The sequence below is a fragment of the Humulus lupulus genome, chromosome 5, assembly GCF_963169125.1.
Source record: "Humulus lupulus chromosome 5, drHumLupu1.1, whole genome shotgun sequence".
Classification (NCBI taxonomy): Eukaryota; Viridiplantae; Streptophyta; class Magnoliopsida; order Rosales; family Cannabaceae; genus Humulus; species Humulus lupulus.
Window position 1 is genome coordinate 162,932,883 of NC_084797.1, and position 16,830 is coordinate 162,949,712.

Sequence of the window (16,830 nt, forward strand, 5' to 3'; positions counted from 1 at the left end):
GGACAGGCAGCCGGCGCTGCACCATCTCACCCGCCTCCTCCTCCTCCAAACGTGGTTGAGGATGAGCCACATTTGGAATTTGATGAGGAAGAAATGGACTCCGAGACATTGAAGAATACCCTGGGGGTATTGCAGGACGAACTGGCCAATCTGAGGGCTAGCCAGGAAAGTGCTGCCGAAATCATGGCACAGCAACAACAAGAAATTGAATGGCAGCGCCTGGAGCTGAGTGAAAGACATGCGGAGATGGACCGTCGCCAGAGGGAGGCCTTGGCAGCCCTCGAGGCAGCCCTACAACTGGCTAGGAATTAGGCTGCACCTGCCTCGTAGCCTAATCAACCTGCGAATGGGCCGCCCCACAAGGGTCCCAATCCTAGCCCACCTATCCAACCCTCGAGCCCACAAAGGCCCGAGCAGCCACCGGCGCCTCAGGACGATGTCCCGCTAAGGGACCCTGAAGCACAGCCTCCATCCCAAGCTGGTCGCAGCAATCCCCCGCAGCAAAGGCATAATAGGGTCGGGCAGCCGCCTCGCAGTCCTAGACGCCATAGAGGCGACGAGCCAAACCCTCTGAGCAGAGGACAGCGTCCTCCTGGTAACAGGAGGAACTCAGAGTTAGGCTATGCGGTCTGAGGCCCCCCACGGCATGATAATGCACGGGGACCTACCGACCAACGTAGACCACCCTCTAACGCTCAAGAGGTTCCAGCCCAGGAAGGAAACCGAGGGAACAGTTGATCCCACCATAGCCAATCAAGATTCAGAGAAGGCCATGGTTATAACGAGGCCAACTCAGGCAGAGGAAATGTCGGTCGGAGGAATGAAGAAAGAGGTGGAGGCAGAAGCCTGCCACCTCGGGATGACCAACCCGACAGACGGGACGCTGGGGGGCAGCCAAGAAAAAATAACATCTTCAACCGGCTCGGAGCTAGCGAGCAGCGGAGGAGAGACGAGGATTTAAGAGACGTACTCAACGATCGTCGCGAGCAGCAAGACGAGAACGTCCCCCTAGCACCAGAGACCACGGCAATTCCTGGCGCCGTGCAAGCCCAGATAGATGCCCTCAACCAGGCAGTACAGCAGCTGGTCGGGGGAAGAACATCTTATATCGACCAAGATAGGAGAAAAGGCACTCCTTTCGTCTAGAGGATAGCTATGGCAGAAACTCCTAGCAAGTTTAAGATGCCTACGCTTCCGAACTTTGATGGGTATGGTGACCCGGTATCTCACGTCAACAAGTTTGAGATAAAAATGGACATTCAGAAAGTGTTCGAAGATGCTCGGTGCAGGATCTTCCCTCCAACACTTTCTGATGCTGCACAGGAGTGGTTTTTCAAATTCCCTCCTGCAAGTATAGTTTCCTGGGAAATGTTCGTAAATGAGTTTTACAGATAATTCTACGCGGGTCGTGTGCACCCGACTGAGGCGAACCAGCTGGTTGAAATACGCCAGTAAGATGGAGAACCACTGAAGGACTACGTCCAGCGATTTATGCGAGCAACTGCTGGAGCAAAAACAGTGGGAGACGAAGGCAAGATGATGGCCATAACCGCAGGGGTTAAGCACCGCACGCCTCTCTGGGATAGCCTCAGAAAACATGGGGTTAGAACTACCCAGGAATTCTTGGATCGAGCTGATCGATACATCAAGCTCGAAAATGCCATCGCCAATGAAGGGAAGCCCCCAGGCAAGGATAAGGGGACTTCCTAGCTCGCCAAAGCCGCCAATGGGTCCAAGCCCAATGGCAACGGCAACGGGAACGGCAACAGAAATGGCAAGAATGGGGGGAAACAGCCGCACAATGAGCCTTCCACCTCTGACAATAAACGATCCAAGGGTAATCGTTATGAACCTCGATTCACTAACTATACTGCCCTTATTGAGTCTTGGGGAGAGGTTTATCAGGACACGAGTTCCAATGTGCCTTATAAGAAACCTGCTCCCATTCGAAAGGATATTTCGAGAAGAGACACTACCAAGTTCTGTCGTTATCATAACGACTACGAACATGATACCAATGAATACAACCAGCTGAAGGATGAGATCGAGTTCCTTATTAGACAAGGACACTTGAGAAGATATATACGGGCCTCGGGAAATTCCCAATGAGAAGCTCCAAGTGGCAACGAGCAAGCGCCCACACGCCAACGCTCGCCACCTTTGCAGCCTGATCTCGTAACTGGCACATTGTTAACCATCTACGGAGGCCTGCACCTCGCGGGAAATAGCAGAAAGGCCAGAGAACGATATGCTCGGACTCTGCGCCACGACCAGGACATCGAGATGATGACTGTGGATGACCGTGAGCCAAAAAAGGCTCGGTCAGAAGAAGGCGAAATAACCTTCTCTGATAGCGATGCCCAACATGTCCAGTTCCCACATTCTGATCCGCTGGTCATGGATATCCAAATGGCCAACATGATGGTGAAGAGAGTGCTAGTTGATATAGGAAGTTCGGTAAACATCCTGTATAAGTCTTCGCTAGAACGCATGAAGTTGTCCGTTAAGGACCTGGAGCCCTGCAACCAAACAATATATGGCTTCTCTGGTGAGGGACTTGCCCCAGCAGGGTCAATAAGACTACCAGTGACAGCAGGTACGGCGCCTGGTACCAGGACATTACTCGCTACTTTCATAGTAGTCGATTGTCCCTCGGCGTACAATGCCGTCATTGGGAGGCCTATACTGGTTGATCTACGGGCCGTCACCTCTATATGGCACTTAGCCATGAAATTCCTGACAGACACAGGGGTAGGACGCGTATTGGGAAACCAGAGGGAGGCCAGGGAGTGCTACAATGCCTCAGTCACGAAGGCGAAGAAGGGAACGTCAAAGAGCACTCCTCCAGATAGGTTGCAGATGGTAATTGATACACAAGCCCAATCCGATGATGAAGTCACCAAATAGGGTGTTGCCCAAAGTGAGGATAGAGATTTAGATCCTCGCTTTGGGGATTTTGAGGAAAATGTTGGACCCGTCGAGGACCTGGAAGAGGTCCAACTTGACGAAAAAGACCTGACCAGAGTCGTGAAGGTCGGGAAAAACTTAGAACCAACCACGAAGCATGCACTGGTGGAGTTTTTGCGGAAAAACCAGGAAGTCTTTTCCTGGTTGCACAAAGACATGGCTGGGATAGATCCTGCAGTTATCAGCCATGTCCTGAACATAGACAAGAGTTTTCCACCCGTGCAATAGAAAAGAAGGCTGCTCGATAAGGATCAGTTGAGAGCCTTAAGAGAAAAAGTTGAAAGATTAAAGGAGAATGGGTTCATCAGGGTGGCGTTTTATCCATCGTGGATCTCTAATCCAGTGTTGGTTCCCAATCCTAACGACAAATGGCGAACCTATGTGGTTTTTACAGACCTCAATAAAGCATGCCCGAAGGATTGCTTCCCACTCCCAAGGATCGACCAGTTGGTCGATGCTACCGTAGGACACGAGATCCTCTCCTTCATGGATGCATACTCAAGCTACAATCAGATCAGCATGCATCCCCCTGACGAGGATCACACCAGCTTTCAAACCGATACGAGATTATACTTTTATAAAGTAATGCCCTTTGGTCTGAAAAACGGAGGTGCGACTTACCAACGATTGGTTAACCACATGTTTAAAGAATTGATTGGAGTAAACATGGAGGTGTACGTGGACGACATGCTGGTAAAGTCGAAAAAAGAAGAAGGACATGTGAAGGATTTACAAGAGTGTTTCAATGTATTGAACAAGTACCAGATGAAACTAAATCCTCTCAAATGTTCCTTCGGAGTTGAATCGGGAAAATTTTTGGGGTTCATTGTTAATTCAAGAGGAATTGAGGCCAACCCCAACAAGATAAAAGCCCTGATCGACATGAAATCGCCAGAGAAGATCAAGGATGTAAAAAGTTTAACTAGGAGAATTGTAGCCCTAAGTAGATTTATTTCCAAGTCAACGGAGAAATGCGTCCCTTTCTTCAATCTACTTAGGGGCAAGAAGAAGTTTGAATGGATAGGAGACTGCGAGCAAGCTTTTCAGGCGTTAAAAGCCCATATGGCACAGCCTCCTATTTTATCAAAGCCTATCGAAGGAGAAACTTTGTTCATTTACCTGGCGATCACTGAAGTTGCTGCTAGTGCGGTACTAGTACTAGAAGAAGAAGGCGTACAAAAAGAAGTTTACTATGTAAGCAAGAGGCTAATCGGAGCAGAACTGAGGTATCCTCCCATCGAGAGGTTAGCGTATTGTTTAATCTTGGCCTCAAGGAAGCTACGTCCTTACTTCCAAGCCCATCCCATTACAGTCTTAACTAACCAGTCCCTTCGGCAAGTCCTCCAAAAACCAGAGGCGGCTGGGCGTTTATTAAATTGGGCAGTCGAACTGGGGCAGTTCGATATTACATATTCACCGTGAGCAGCAGTAAAGGAACAAGTCTTGGGTGATCTTATTGCAGAGTTCATCGAACTCCCAGACAACGAGCAGTGCGAGAAGCCTAGTGCGCCTGAGCCTCAAGATGCAGCTCCTTCATGGAAGTTATTCACAGATGGGTCGTCCAATGAATCTCACGCGGGAGCAGGGGTGATCTTGATAACGCCAGAAGGGCATCGATTTCACTGCTCCATTAGGTTCGACTTCACAACGTCAAATAATGAAGCCGAATACGAAGCACTCCTCGCTGGATTAAGAATGGAAAAAGACATGAGTATAAAGGTGCTGGATATTTACAGTGATTCACAGCTGGTAGTGAATCAAGTTCTAGGGGATATCAAGCACGAGGCCTAAAAATGGTGGCCTACTTGAACAAAACTAAAGACTTGTTAGCCCAGTTCACAAAGTATACCATCCAGCAAATACCTCGGGATCAGAATTCGAACGCAGATGCCTTAGCCAAACTCGCGAGCACGAAAGATGCTGACACTTTGAATATTGTGCCAGTAGAAAGATTGAGCGAGCCAAGCATACAAGCAAATGAAATCAGTATGGAAATCCAAATGGAAGATACGTGGATGGCGCCTTACTTGGAGTATCTTACAAATGGTGTACTACTGGCAGATAGGAACAAGTCCAGAACTCTCCAAAGGCAGGCTGCTAGGTATATACTGGTCAATGGTGTTCTATACCGAAGGGGATATTCCATGCCACTGCTCAGATGCATTACACCAGAGAAAGCTAAGGAGCTGATGAAGGAAGTGCATGAAGGCTTCTGCGGGGATCACGCTGGGGGGCAAAGTTTGGCGAAAAAGATTCTAAGGCAGGGCTATTTCTGGCCGACTATGAACGAAGATTCAATGGAGTTTGTGCGAAAGTGTGATAAGTGTAAGAGATTTTCCAAAATCCCACGCGCAGCTCCAAACGAGTTAAAACAGATGCAGAGTCCTTGGCCTTTCGCAGTATGGGGTATAGACATGATTAGATCCCTGCCAACAGGAAAAGGCGGAGTGAAGTACGCAGTTGTAGCAGTCGACTACTTCACCAAATGGGCCGAAGCTGAACCACTCGCTACCATAACGACCAAGAAAGTTCTTGACTTTGTCATCAAGAACATTTTTTGCCGATATGGTTTGCCTCAAAAGATTGTCTCAGACAACAGATCCAAGTTTGACAGTGACTTATTCACCGACTTCTACGAAAGACACGGGATTATTAAAAGCTTTTCTTCAGTCGCGCATCTGCAAGCAAATGGGCAGGTCGAAGCAGTGAATAAAACGCTTAAGGACACCCTGAAGAAAAGACTTGAAGATGCTAAAGGAGCATGGCCAGAACAGCTGCCTGAAGTCCTCTGGTCGTATAGAACTTCTCATCGAACAGCGACAGGTCACACCCCGTTTTCCTTGGCATACGGGTATGAAGCTATGTTACCTGTCGAATTAGATCCCCCCCTCGCATCGACGCATTACATAAGACCAGAGCCGAAATAGCCAACTATTGATGGAGTCCCTAGACTCAATTGAAGAAATACGAGAAAGAGCCCAACTCCAAGTCGCTGCGTACCAGCAAAAGGTCGCCCGATATTTTAACTCAAAGGTGAGAGAGAGGAAATTCAACGTCGGCGACCTAGTGCTACGACGAGTTTTCTTGAATAACCGCGACCCCACTGCTGGAGTGCTCGGACAAAACTGGGCAGGACCTTACCAGATTGAAGAAGTCCTTCATCCGGGCACCTACAAACTTGCACGCTTAAATGGAGATCTTGTTCCACGCTATTGGAACAGTGAACACCTGCGCAAGTACTACCAATGAACAGTCCTTTTTAAAGGACTGGCTTGTATAAATTTTTACTTTTTACAAGTTTCGAAAAAGGGTTAGCCACGTTGTATGGCTAATCGCTTATAAGTGTAAGATCTTTTTTAAGATCACTCGTAAAGACATGTTTAGTCCATTTTTAATACGAGATTATATGGGACTGTGCGCAGCCAGTCATTCTTGCCAACCTTTGTAAATTAATTTTTACAAGTATTTGTTCATTATGTGTGTTGTTTTGCTGTATTATAAGTGTTACGTTTCCTACCGAGCAGCAATGCTCGCACTGGTTGTGGTCAAGGCAAGTGACCAAGGACCTAAAGCTCCTCGATCACTTAGGGGGCATATAAGGTACATCGATAGAAAAGCATACCAAAAGGTATGTAAACACATGAACAAAATGAGTGAAAGCATGCTACGGTACTTAGAGTATTTTTCAAATTTTATGTTTTCTTAAATCAAACCAAATTACTATGCTAAGTTCGGTCATGCGAACAGATATTATGATAAAAAGAAACTTTTTTTTTTTTTTTGATGAATCAGCAAGATTTTCATTACTCCAAAAACAACTATACAATCTAATAGCATCTTCAATGGAAGATCTAATAATATCAACTTCTATACAAGTATATGAACTGTTAGAATATTTCCCAGCTTTACATCTTTATAATCTTTACAATTCCGAAAACCACTCTATGTCTACTATATTGACACATTGAGGCCAAACACAGCTGACTCTACATTTGACCTCTTCCTTAACTTTTTGCACAATCAAGTCTGCCTTCACCACCTTCGAATGTCAGAGGATATCATTTCTGGCATGCCAGATTTGATAGACCAAAGCTGCAATTACAGTTGAGAAAAATTGCTTTTTAAACCTGCTGATTTTGGCTCTTTCAATCCATCTTAGAAGACTACCCAAGGATCTGGATTCAGCTCCCCATCGAAGCCAGCTTTTCACTTGCTGAAGACAAATCAGAGATAAAGAGCAACCAAAGAAGAGGTGCTCCTCTGTTTCTGTGTGAAGGCTGCAGAACAAACAGTGAGACTCAGTAATTACATTACGTTTCTGCAGTTTTCCCCTTGTTCTCAATCTGTTTTGAACAGCTATCCATAATACCAAGCTATGTCTTCATAAGTTAAGTCTTCCCCACACCTCTTGACTCCATTTTACCTTATTCTGAACAGGACATAACATCTTGTAGCCTCGAGATATCTGGTATCTTGCACCAGCAAACTGCTGCATATCAATAATACTCTTAACTTGTTCTTTGACAGCAACCAGTTTTCTCCAATACCAGCTCCCTTGAGTAGGTGCCTGATAGCTCCACCACTCTTCTCCCTTGGTGTAAACACTATGTATCCACCTAACCCATAAGTTGTCTTCTTTTTTTGCAATTGCCCATACATACTTGATGATGGCAGCATTGTTCCACTCAGCAACTTTCTTAAAACCTATTCCTCCTGCAGCCTTAGATTGACACACACTGTCCCAAGCTATAAGGCCTGCTCCCTGGAACATATGATGGCCCTTCCAAAGGTAAGCACGGCAAATGGCTTCTATTCCATTGATAACCTTCTTTGGTAAGATCATGACTTGGCTCCAATATGAATGAATGGTCAGTAACACAGAGTTGATTAGCACAGCTCGACCTGCAAATGACAAATTTCGAGTACTCCATGCCTTAATCCTAGCTGTCATTTTTCAGCTAGAACAGAACAATCCTTGCTTGAAATTCGCTTGGCACATACAGGAATGCCCAAGTATTTGAATGGCACTTCTTTCCAGCAAAAACCTGAAGCATCAACAATGCGCTGTACCTCTCTATCCTGCATGCCACAGCAGTAAATTGCTGACTTCGAAGGATTAGGTTGCAACCTAGAGGAACAAGAAAATAATTTCAGCCCTTGCAAGAGATAATGGATGCTTTTAAAGTCTCCATGGCAGAACATGATAACATCATCTGCAAAGCTCAGATGATTTAATTTCAACTCTTCACACCTGTCATGAAACTTGAAGTCTGATTTGGTCCCAATTCGTTGTATAATTCTTGAAAGATACTCCATTCCGAGGACAAAGAGAAGAGGAGACATAGGATCCCCTTGTCTTAATCCTCTTTTTGCTTCAAAATACCCATGCATTGAGCCATTGAACATGAGTGAGAACCTAGGAGTCTGGACACAATTCATAACCAGTTTTACAAACTTGTCAGGAAATTGGAAAGCAAGTAGCATTTCTTCCAAGAAATCCCACTCTATTGTATCATAGGCTTTCTGTAAATCCAGCTTTATCACACAGCCGGCCTTTGTTGCTTTCCTCCCATAATGCCGAATGAGATCTTGGAAAATCATAATATTGTGAGCAATGAACCTGCCCTTGATGAAACCTCCTTGATTTTGAGCTACCAACTCAGGGAGAATGTGTTTGAGTCTTGAACAAATAAATTTCGTAGCTGTTTTATAGATTACATTGCAACATGCAATAGGTCTAAAATCACTAACTGTGTTAGGACACTTAACTTTAGGGATAAGTGTTAACACAGTTGTGTTAATCTCTTTGAGGATTTGACCTGAATGCAAAAAGGAAGTTACAGCTTCAAAGATGTCATTCCCAATTAACTCCCAATTGTCCTGAAAAATATAGTTTGAGTATCCATCTGGTCCCGGTGCCTTGACCCCTAGAATTTCAAAAATTATTTTCCTGACTTCTTCTTTTGTAAAATCACCCAGTAACAAATTAGCTTGCTGCTTGGTCACTAAAGGCCCTTGTTTCACCACACTGGTTAGAACAGATTTCCTATTTACCATTTTATTTCCAAGTAAGCTTTGATAAAAGGATAAAAAGGCATATGTTACCTGAGCAGGATCATCTACTCTGATTCCTTCTCGGGTCTCAATTGACAAAATTCTATTTTGTCTTCTTCTTTCTCTAATGCTGGCATGAAAAATCGCTGTGTTTTCATCTCCATCCTTGATCCAACTTAATTTAGCTTTTTGTTGCAAAAAGGAGTTCAGCTCTTTGTGTACTTGAATATATTTGTCCCTGGCTTCCACTTCTCTAATATGCAATTCTTGATTCAAAGGGTCTAACTGTAGCTTTTCTTGACAATCAACCAAGAGTTCCTTGGCCTGAGCATCAGCTGCATGAATATCACTATACCCTTGTTTGTTTAGCTCTTTTAAGACTCCTTTGAGAGCCTTGAGCTTAGCTACTACTTGAAACATTTTTGTCCCAGTAATTGCTTGCTGCCAAATCTCTTTCACTAACTCTGGGTACTTTGGGTGAGAAGACCACATTCTGAAATATTTAAATGGCTTTTTGCCACTTAGAATCTCAGGGTACATAGTTAAAACCGCAGGAGTATGATCAAAAATCCCTTCAGACAGAAACACTGCTTCAGCATTGGTAAAACGATTCAACCATGGCTGATTTGCAAGCACCCTATCTATTTTGGTGCATATTCTATCATCTCCAAGTTGTTTATTGCTCCATGTGAAAAAACTCCCACTATACTTGACATCCTCTAGTTGGCAGTCCCCAATACAATCAATAAATTCTGTTGCTATACTATACTTCACCCGTTTACCAATCCTTTCCTCTCTATTCAATATCTCATTGAAATCTCCCATGCCTCCTGGGTGTTTATGTCCTGCAAATCTCTCCATAACACCTTTCTCCCATCTATATCATTAAAAGCATACACAAAGGTGACATAGAACCTATTCTTACCATCCACCGTTGACACTAAAAGATGTATAAGTTGGCTAGTACACCTTAAAATGCTCACAGTGAAATTGAGAGGATTCCAAGCTACTATAATTCGCCCACCTGCATGCCAAGCAATGTTAGAGGTAAAGCACCAACCATTGAACATGTTAACATATAAAGACCCAAGTTTCCAGGCCTTAACTCTCATCTCGAGAAGACCAACTAAACTCACCTTTTGAGTATTAATCAGATGCCTGACTAAGTTTTGTTTTTGTTGGTTGTTGATCCCTCAGACGTTCCATCTTAAAATTCTATCCATTTCGAAGAGGAGGTACTCCCCCTCCTCCTGTTTTCTCTCCTGTATATAACTGATTTGAATATGCTGTTTTTGAAATCTGCCCAGGTAGTTCCTGCGGTCTAATATCTGCTTTCTGCTGTCTTCCAGCCATGTCTTCTGCAACAATATCCTCACTTACAGTAATCGATGAACCAGGTAAGTCAGCTAATGCCTGAAATGAATTATCTGTTTGTGTTTCCATCACAGATTCTTTATCCTTATACTTCCTTCCTTTAGTGACTTGTTGAAAACCATCAGAGCTACTTTCGGTTCTTGGGTAGTTTGGCTAGCTGCTGCTTCCTTGACATCTTCTTTGACAACCCATTGTTGCTTCCTTCCCTCTTTCTTTCTGCAAACATCAGTTGTGTGGCCCATGCCTTTGCAATGGCCACATACAATAGGCTTCCATTCATACATGACCGATACAGAGACATTGAATCCATATTCATCTTCAAAATAAATGAGTTCCAAAAAATCCTGTTTGAGAGAAACTTCTATGAGGACTCTTGGGAAATTGATTTTATCACGTTCTTTGGTCACTGAATCCACCTCTACAAGTTTCCCCAATTTCCCTACAATCTTGAACAGTGATTTCTCACCCCAATATTTCAAATCTAAATCAGAGATTTGAATCCATATCGGTACCGTTCTCACATCTTCTTTCTTGAAATTAGTATTAGGATCCCATGCCTTCATCACCACAGGCCTCTTGTTGAGGAAGATATAGCCGCCATTGAGAACCTCATCCCTGTCTTCAATGGACTCAAATCGAATAAGGAAAACCCCATATGACAGCAGCCCAACTTATCTACTTTGTCTATAAAAAGAAACATTATAATATCAATAAGGCAATCTTTTACACCGCGAGCAGTATTGCTCGAATGTAATTGTTTAATTAAAAGTAAAAATCTTTTGCACCTGGAGCAGTATTGCTCGGATGTAATTTTTTAGTTATAAGTAAAAAAATTGCCCTTGCAGCAATAAAAGTACATTGTCTTTACAAGCAGACCCGTGGGCCATAAAAATAAAATAAAAGAAAGAAAATTATTGAGGAGCAGGAGGGTCTTCAGGATTAGGAGGAGTGCTTTGATCGGCCGGGGGACCAGCTTCAGCATCAGCAGCAGGAGCCTTAGCCTTAGCCTTCTCATCTGCCTCCAACCGGATGGCACACTGCGCCATCAGAGTCATCTTCAACCGCTCGGACAGGTAGTTGAAGTTGGCTTCCCGGTTGTGCTTCCAGAACTCGTAGAAGCAGAGGTGGGTAGCTTCCTTGTACCTCTTCAAATTCTTGGCCCCTTCCTCCTCGAGCTCTTGCACTCGCTCCTCGAGCTTCTTCGTCTCTTCCCTGCTGGCGGTCAGATCAAATCCAAGCTGCTTACACTCTTGGGTGACAAGTACAGAACTTTCCCTCCATTTCTCCCGGGCCTCGTTGGCTTTCTTCAAGGCCTCTTGGCTGTCCTGAAGCTCCTTAGTGAGAACAGCTTGGTCCTCACACATTTGTTCGTACTATTTGGACAACTCCTTGTTCTCCTCGAGCAGCTTGTCCTTGTCAGCCTCAAGTACTTGCTTAGCCTTAGCAAGCCTAGAGTCAAAATTATTTTCGCGAGAAACCAACGCCCCAACACGGCGCCAGCCAGCAGTTAGAGTTAGCAGCCCCTGAAGGATAAAAAATGAAACAAAGTAAGGGAAAGAAATCAGATATGAATAGAAAAATAACAAGAGGTTACTTACGCTAACTATCTCATTCAGCCCTTTGTTGACGACCTAGTCGGCATCCATCGAAGCAGTGTCGGTGATGGCGGCCTGACTATGTCTGTGCTTTGAGAGTTTATATATCCTCTCTCGAGCTGACCCGACCACGAAGCTGGGCAGGGAGCCTTCGGGCAAGTTGTCTAATGCCTCCTTGTCAGCGGCCCAAGAAGAGGGCTGTGGATTAGCAGGTATGGGAGTCGACTGCTCGGTGGGGGGCGGAGGTGTCGTGTTCTCCTTGGAAGGGGCAGTGGCTGGAGCATCATCTGTTTGAGCCTTTTTCGAGGGGGTCTTGCTGCTTTCCCCTCGAGTCCTCTTGCTATCCTTCTTTGGGATAGAAGAGGCAGCGGCAGCCTCGTAGTGATCGAAGACATCCTCAGAGTCCATACCTGCACAAAGGGAAACAACTCGAGCAGTGAGATTAAATGGCCATGGGGGGAACAGGGATAAAAGTAAAAGGATTACAAGTAAAGTACCCAGGCTACAACTATTGGTCGCATCATTATTTACTGAACTACCTAGTTCCTGGAAGAAATCTGAGTTTAAAGAGGGAGCATTCCTAAAGTTGTCGTCCCCATCAAATAGATGAGAGGGAATTGGCAAATTATTTAAAAGCGAGATTATTGTACCGTTTACATCCGACGAATTGTCAGAAAGTCTGGTAGGCTCGACAACCTTTTGTTTTCCCTTGCCCTTGGGGACTGAGGGTTTCTCCGCTCGGGGGGGGGGGGGGGGGACGGCAGTTTCCCTGATCGTAACCCTAGTTGGCCACCTCCGAGGAGGACGCGCCTGAGGTTGCTACTCGGGTACCACGTCGGCTTGGACACCGCCCGCTGAGGGTTCATTCATCGCAGATTGGGATCCCCAAAGGCCGACCAGCCTAAGGTTAGCCTCGTTGACTAAGTTTTTTACACTCTTATCAGCATTTGGCATGCTAGCTAAGAGTGTTGCCCTTGACTCCATTCCCGGAGTAGGGATGGGACATAACTAGGGGCCTGGAACACAATGGATCTCAAGATATTATGACAGAAAAACACTAAGTAAATAAGCTACTTGCGTAAGAATTTTTACCTCCTCGAGTGAAGGCCAGGTTGTCCGCAGCAAGGTCAGGAGTGGAGAAGTATTCATGGTGATACTTCTGCACATTAGAGATATGGGTGGTGTCGGACAAAAAAGTGCGTCCGGATTCCTGATGGCAGAAGTGAAAAAACCTCGTGCCATCTTGGTTGGGGTTGGACTTAAGGTCAAAAAGAAAATTGACCTCGTGGGGGGAAGGTACTGGCCATTTTTTGAGCTTATAAAGGATATAGAGTGCAGCCAGCATTCTATATCCGTTCGGGGTGATTTGAAAGGGGGCTACTCCGGAGTAATTAGCCACCCTCTGAAAAAACGAGTGAAAAGGCAGGGTGCCACCTGCCTCAATGTGGAACCTTGACCAGGCGCTGTAAGCCCCGCCTGGCAGGTTGGCTCGCTGGTCGATAGATGGTTTGACTAAGGTCACTCCCGTCAGATTGTATCTGTTTAAATAGTTGGCAATCATCCACAGTGTCATCGTACTTTGAGGGACGACGTGCCACGCAACGGTTGGCTGGTCAACATGGCGAGGGCGGGCACGCCTTTGGACATTGGTCTCTGGAGCGAATTCGCCTCGACCACTGGTCGTGGGGGCATCAGCAGAAGGTTGGCCTGAGGAGTTAGGGTTTTTCCTTTTTCATGCTTTTGTTTTCGTTCGGGCCATTCTCTGATGGGGGACTGGAGGATGGTTTGAGCTAGGGCGAGAAAAAGGGATTTCTGGTGTCAAAGTAGATGGGTTCTCTTCGCCTTCAAGTAGTTGGGCCAAGAGGTCGTCTTCAATAGGTCTTTCTCCTCCCCAAGGGTCTTGCATATGAACTGCAAACAGACAATGGAGGAGATAAGACACAGTCTGTGAAGTAGTGTGGAAGATTGGGATAACGTTGCTCGCGTCCAAATAACCAGCAGCATCCTACTACTACACTAAGTTCGGCATTAATGGTTTGAAAAACGGATTAGAAAGGAAGAAAAACTATTTTCTGAAAGAGAACTTTTTCGACTCCTGAAGGGCGGGAAAAAACTCAATTTTTTCACCTAGCTTAAAGGTTGAATTTTTCGTCGACCTTACGCCCTAAGCCTATGATCCTAACTATCAAACTAAGTCCTAACCTATACAAAGCATAAAGACGCCCTCTTACCAAGCAATGGAAGGTTTATACAAAAAGATCCTCATAAAACCCTACTCAAGAACACAGAAATCACAGAGCATAGAAACGACATGCATGGCGTAATGAAAAGTTTAAAAAGACAGAGTGATTACCTGGGCGAAGATGGAGATTCTAAAAGAGAAATGAAAAAGTTCGAGTCGGAAAGATCCTCGGCTAAGTGACTAATTGGTTTCGAAGCTCTGTATTCTGAAGGCAAGGTTCTTGAAGTTCTTGACAAAGATGGTAAGAAAAAAAAATTTATAAAGAAGAAAAAGAAGGTATTTATGGGGACCGAGGTATGGCCAAAAAGTAGTAATCATTACTTTTAATTCTCAAAACGAGGGGAAGTTTATAAGCCGTCAATTTGTTTCTTGAAAACTGAAAAGGCTTGATTAGACATAATTATGTCACGGCTTTCAAAAACACACGGGGATCCTGACAGACATCGTGGGGATATGAACGGTTGTTTCCTTAAAGTTTATTTATTGCTGGTCGCACTAAACAAACTTGGGGGGAAAATGTTATCCAAAAAATAGGCATGAATGACATGGCAAACATTTAGTACACGTGGCTGACATCTGGCAGAATTCGTGCTCGAACTATCGACCAGGAATACATCTATTGTCACAACGTTCGATCTCTTCATACGACCAGTCTGGTCGTACACATGCTATACGCGGAAAAGATCTTATGCAGTTATGATAGTATCCGAAATTATCTCCCATGATTTCCTGAGTATCCGATTATTTAGGAAATAATATCTGTAACAAATTAATGTAAATCCTCCTTGAGCCTATAAATAGAGAAAGAGGGCTCAAGGGAAAGGATCTATCTCTTCTTTTTTGCTTTCTGATCACTGGAGATTAGAGTGATTCTATTTGATATATTGTCTTGTTCTTCAGAGGTTTGTGAAACTCATTGAACCCTAGTTCTTTGATCACTCCTTTGAATCCTACATCAATAACAATTCAAGTGGACGTAGGTTATTACTAGATTCTGGGGCCGAACCACTGTAAACTCTTGTGTTCTTTATTGTTTCGTCATCATATTCTTTCCAATGTGTTTGTCCAAATCAAGCATATTTGACTCCGTGTCAGTTGGCCAAAATCAGGGTCAACAAAAACTAATTTTAAATTAAATAACCATTTTTGTCATCTTTTTAATTTAGTTGAATTTAAATAATTAAAGAATCATATTCAAATAATTATTACAACTTAAGATAAGATCTTAACCAACTAAAAGATATTTTATTTTTCTAATAAAAATAAAAATAAGATAATTAAACTTTTAAATTCAAACAATTTAAAATCAATTAAATAAAAGATAATACACACAAAAATAGAATCTAGCTTTGGACACCAAGTGTGGTGTCCTAGGGTTAGGGTCGACGGCACATGGGAGCCTCAAAGGCTTAGGTGGCTCGTGGCTAGGGGCAGCTGGGCAGTGGCGTGACTGGGCATGCAAACACGTAGGTGCAAGCACGCAGGCGAGAGGTGTGGGCAGCAGGCTCAGGGGCACGGGCAGCAAGCGGTGCAGGCACGCAGGCGTAAGGGGCGCAGGCTGCAAGCGCAGGGGCACATGCTTGCTGGTGGCCGCGGCTCAGCTGTCGCTTGTGCATGCGGCTAGGGCTTAGGCCATAGGCTTGGGTCCTTTCTCTTCTATGTGTATAGATTTTTAAAATACATATTTCAATAATAAAATTTACAAAAATCCTGCCTGCCCTTTATGGCTTACACAAGATCTAGAAAATAAAAATCCTAACCCAATAGCACCATATAATTAACGATCCATCATTCAACCATACATTCAAAAAACACATCCATCCATTCAATATAGATAAATATATATATATATATATCAACATACATATGATAAATGTAAGAAACTCACACAACATTATATATATATATATGTAGACTGCTCTGGTACCAATTGTTGGTATTAAATATGAAAATCAGATTTAGCAGCGGAATGTGTTCTTTAATTCATTAATATATGATTATTAATCTCTCTTTATATTAATCCAAACATGATAAATATTTATTTTAACATATAGTTTTTCAAAATAAAAACTACATAGTTAAATAATTAATAAGCATCCTGACAAACTTATGGTCATGCCTGGTGACCAACGACAAATTATTTCATATAACCAGATAAATTACTGCACTCTATTAATTCCCAGAACAAGCAGATATATTATATCATAACTATATCTTATCAACAAATATATATATTCCTGCACTCAGAAAATCCCAAAGCAAGCAGATATAATATGTCACAATATAATTCGAGACCAACGTTCAACGATTTCCAACAATTCGGGCGTAACACGCCCTCCAGCATAAATGCTAATCTATAAGAGAGAACCGAGTCTCAACACTAAGATCTAGCCAATAAATATCCCCATCAAGGGTAACTATTATGTTACCTAGGGAATCACTACTTATCCAAGAGTGTAATCGAATTTACACGGTTTTACAGAGACTTCTATGTTAATCAGTGGTGTTGGTGAGCAGTTGCCCCTAGGGTGTTCAGCCTCACTCAAACTTGGCAACCTCTAGTGTCTCTAGGCACTCTCACTGAATGGCGAATATTCA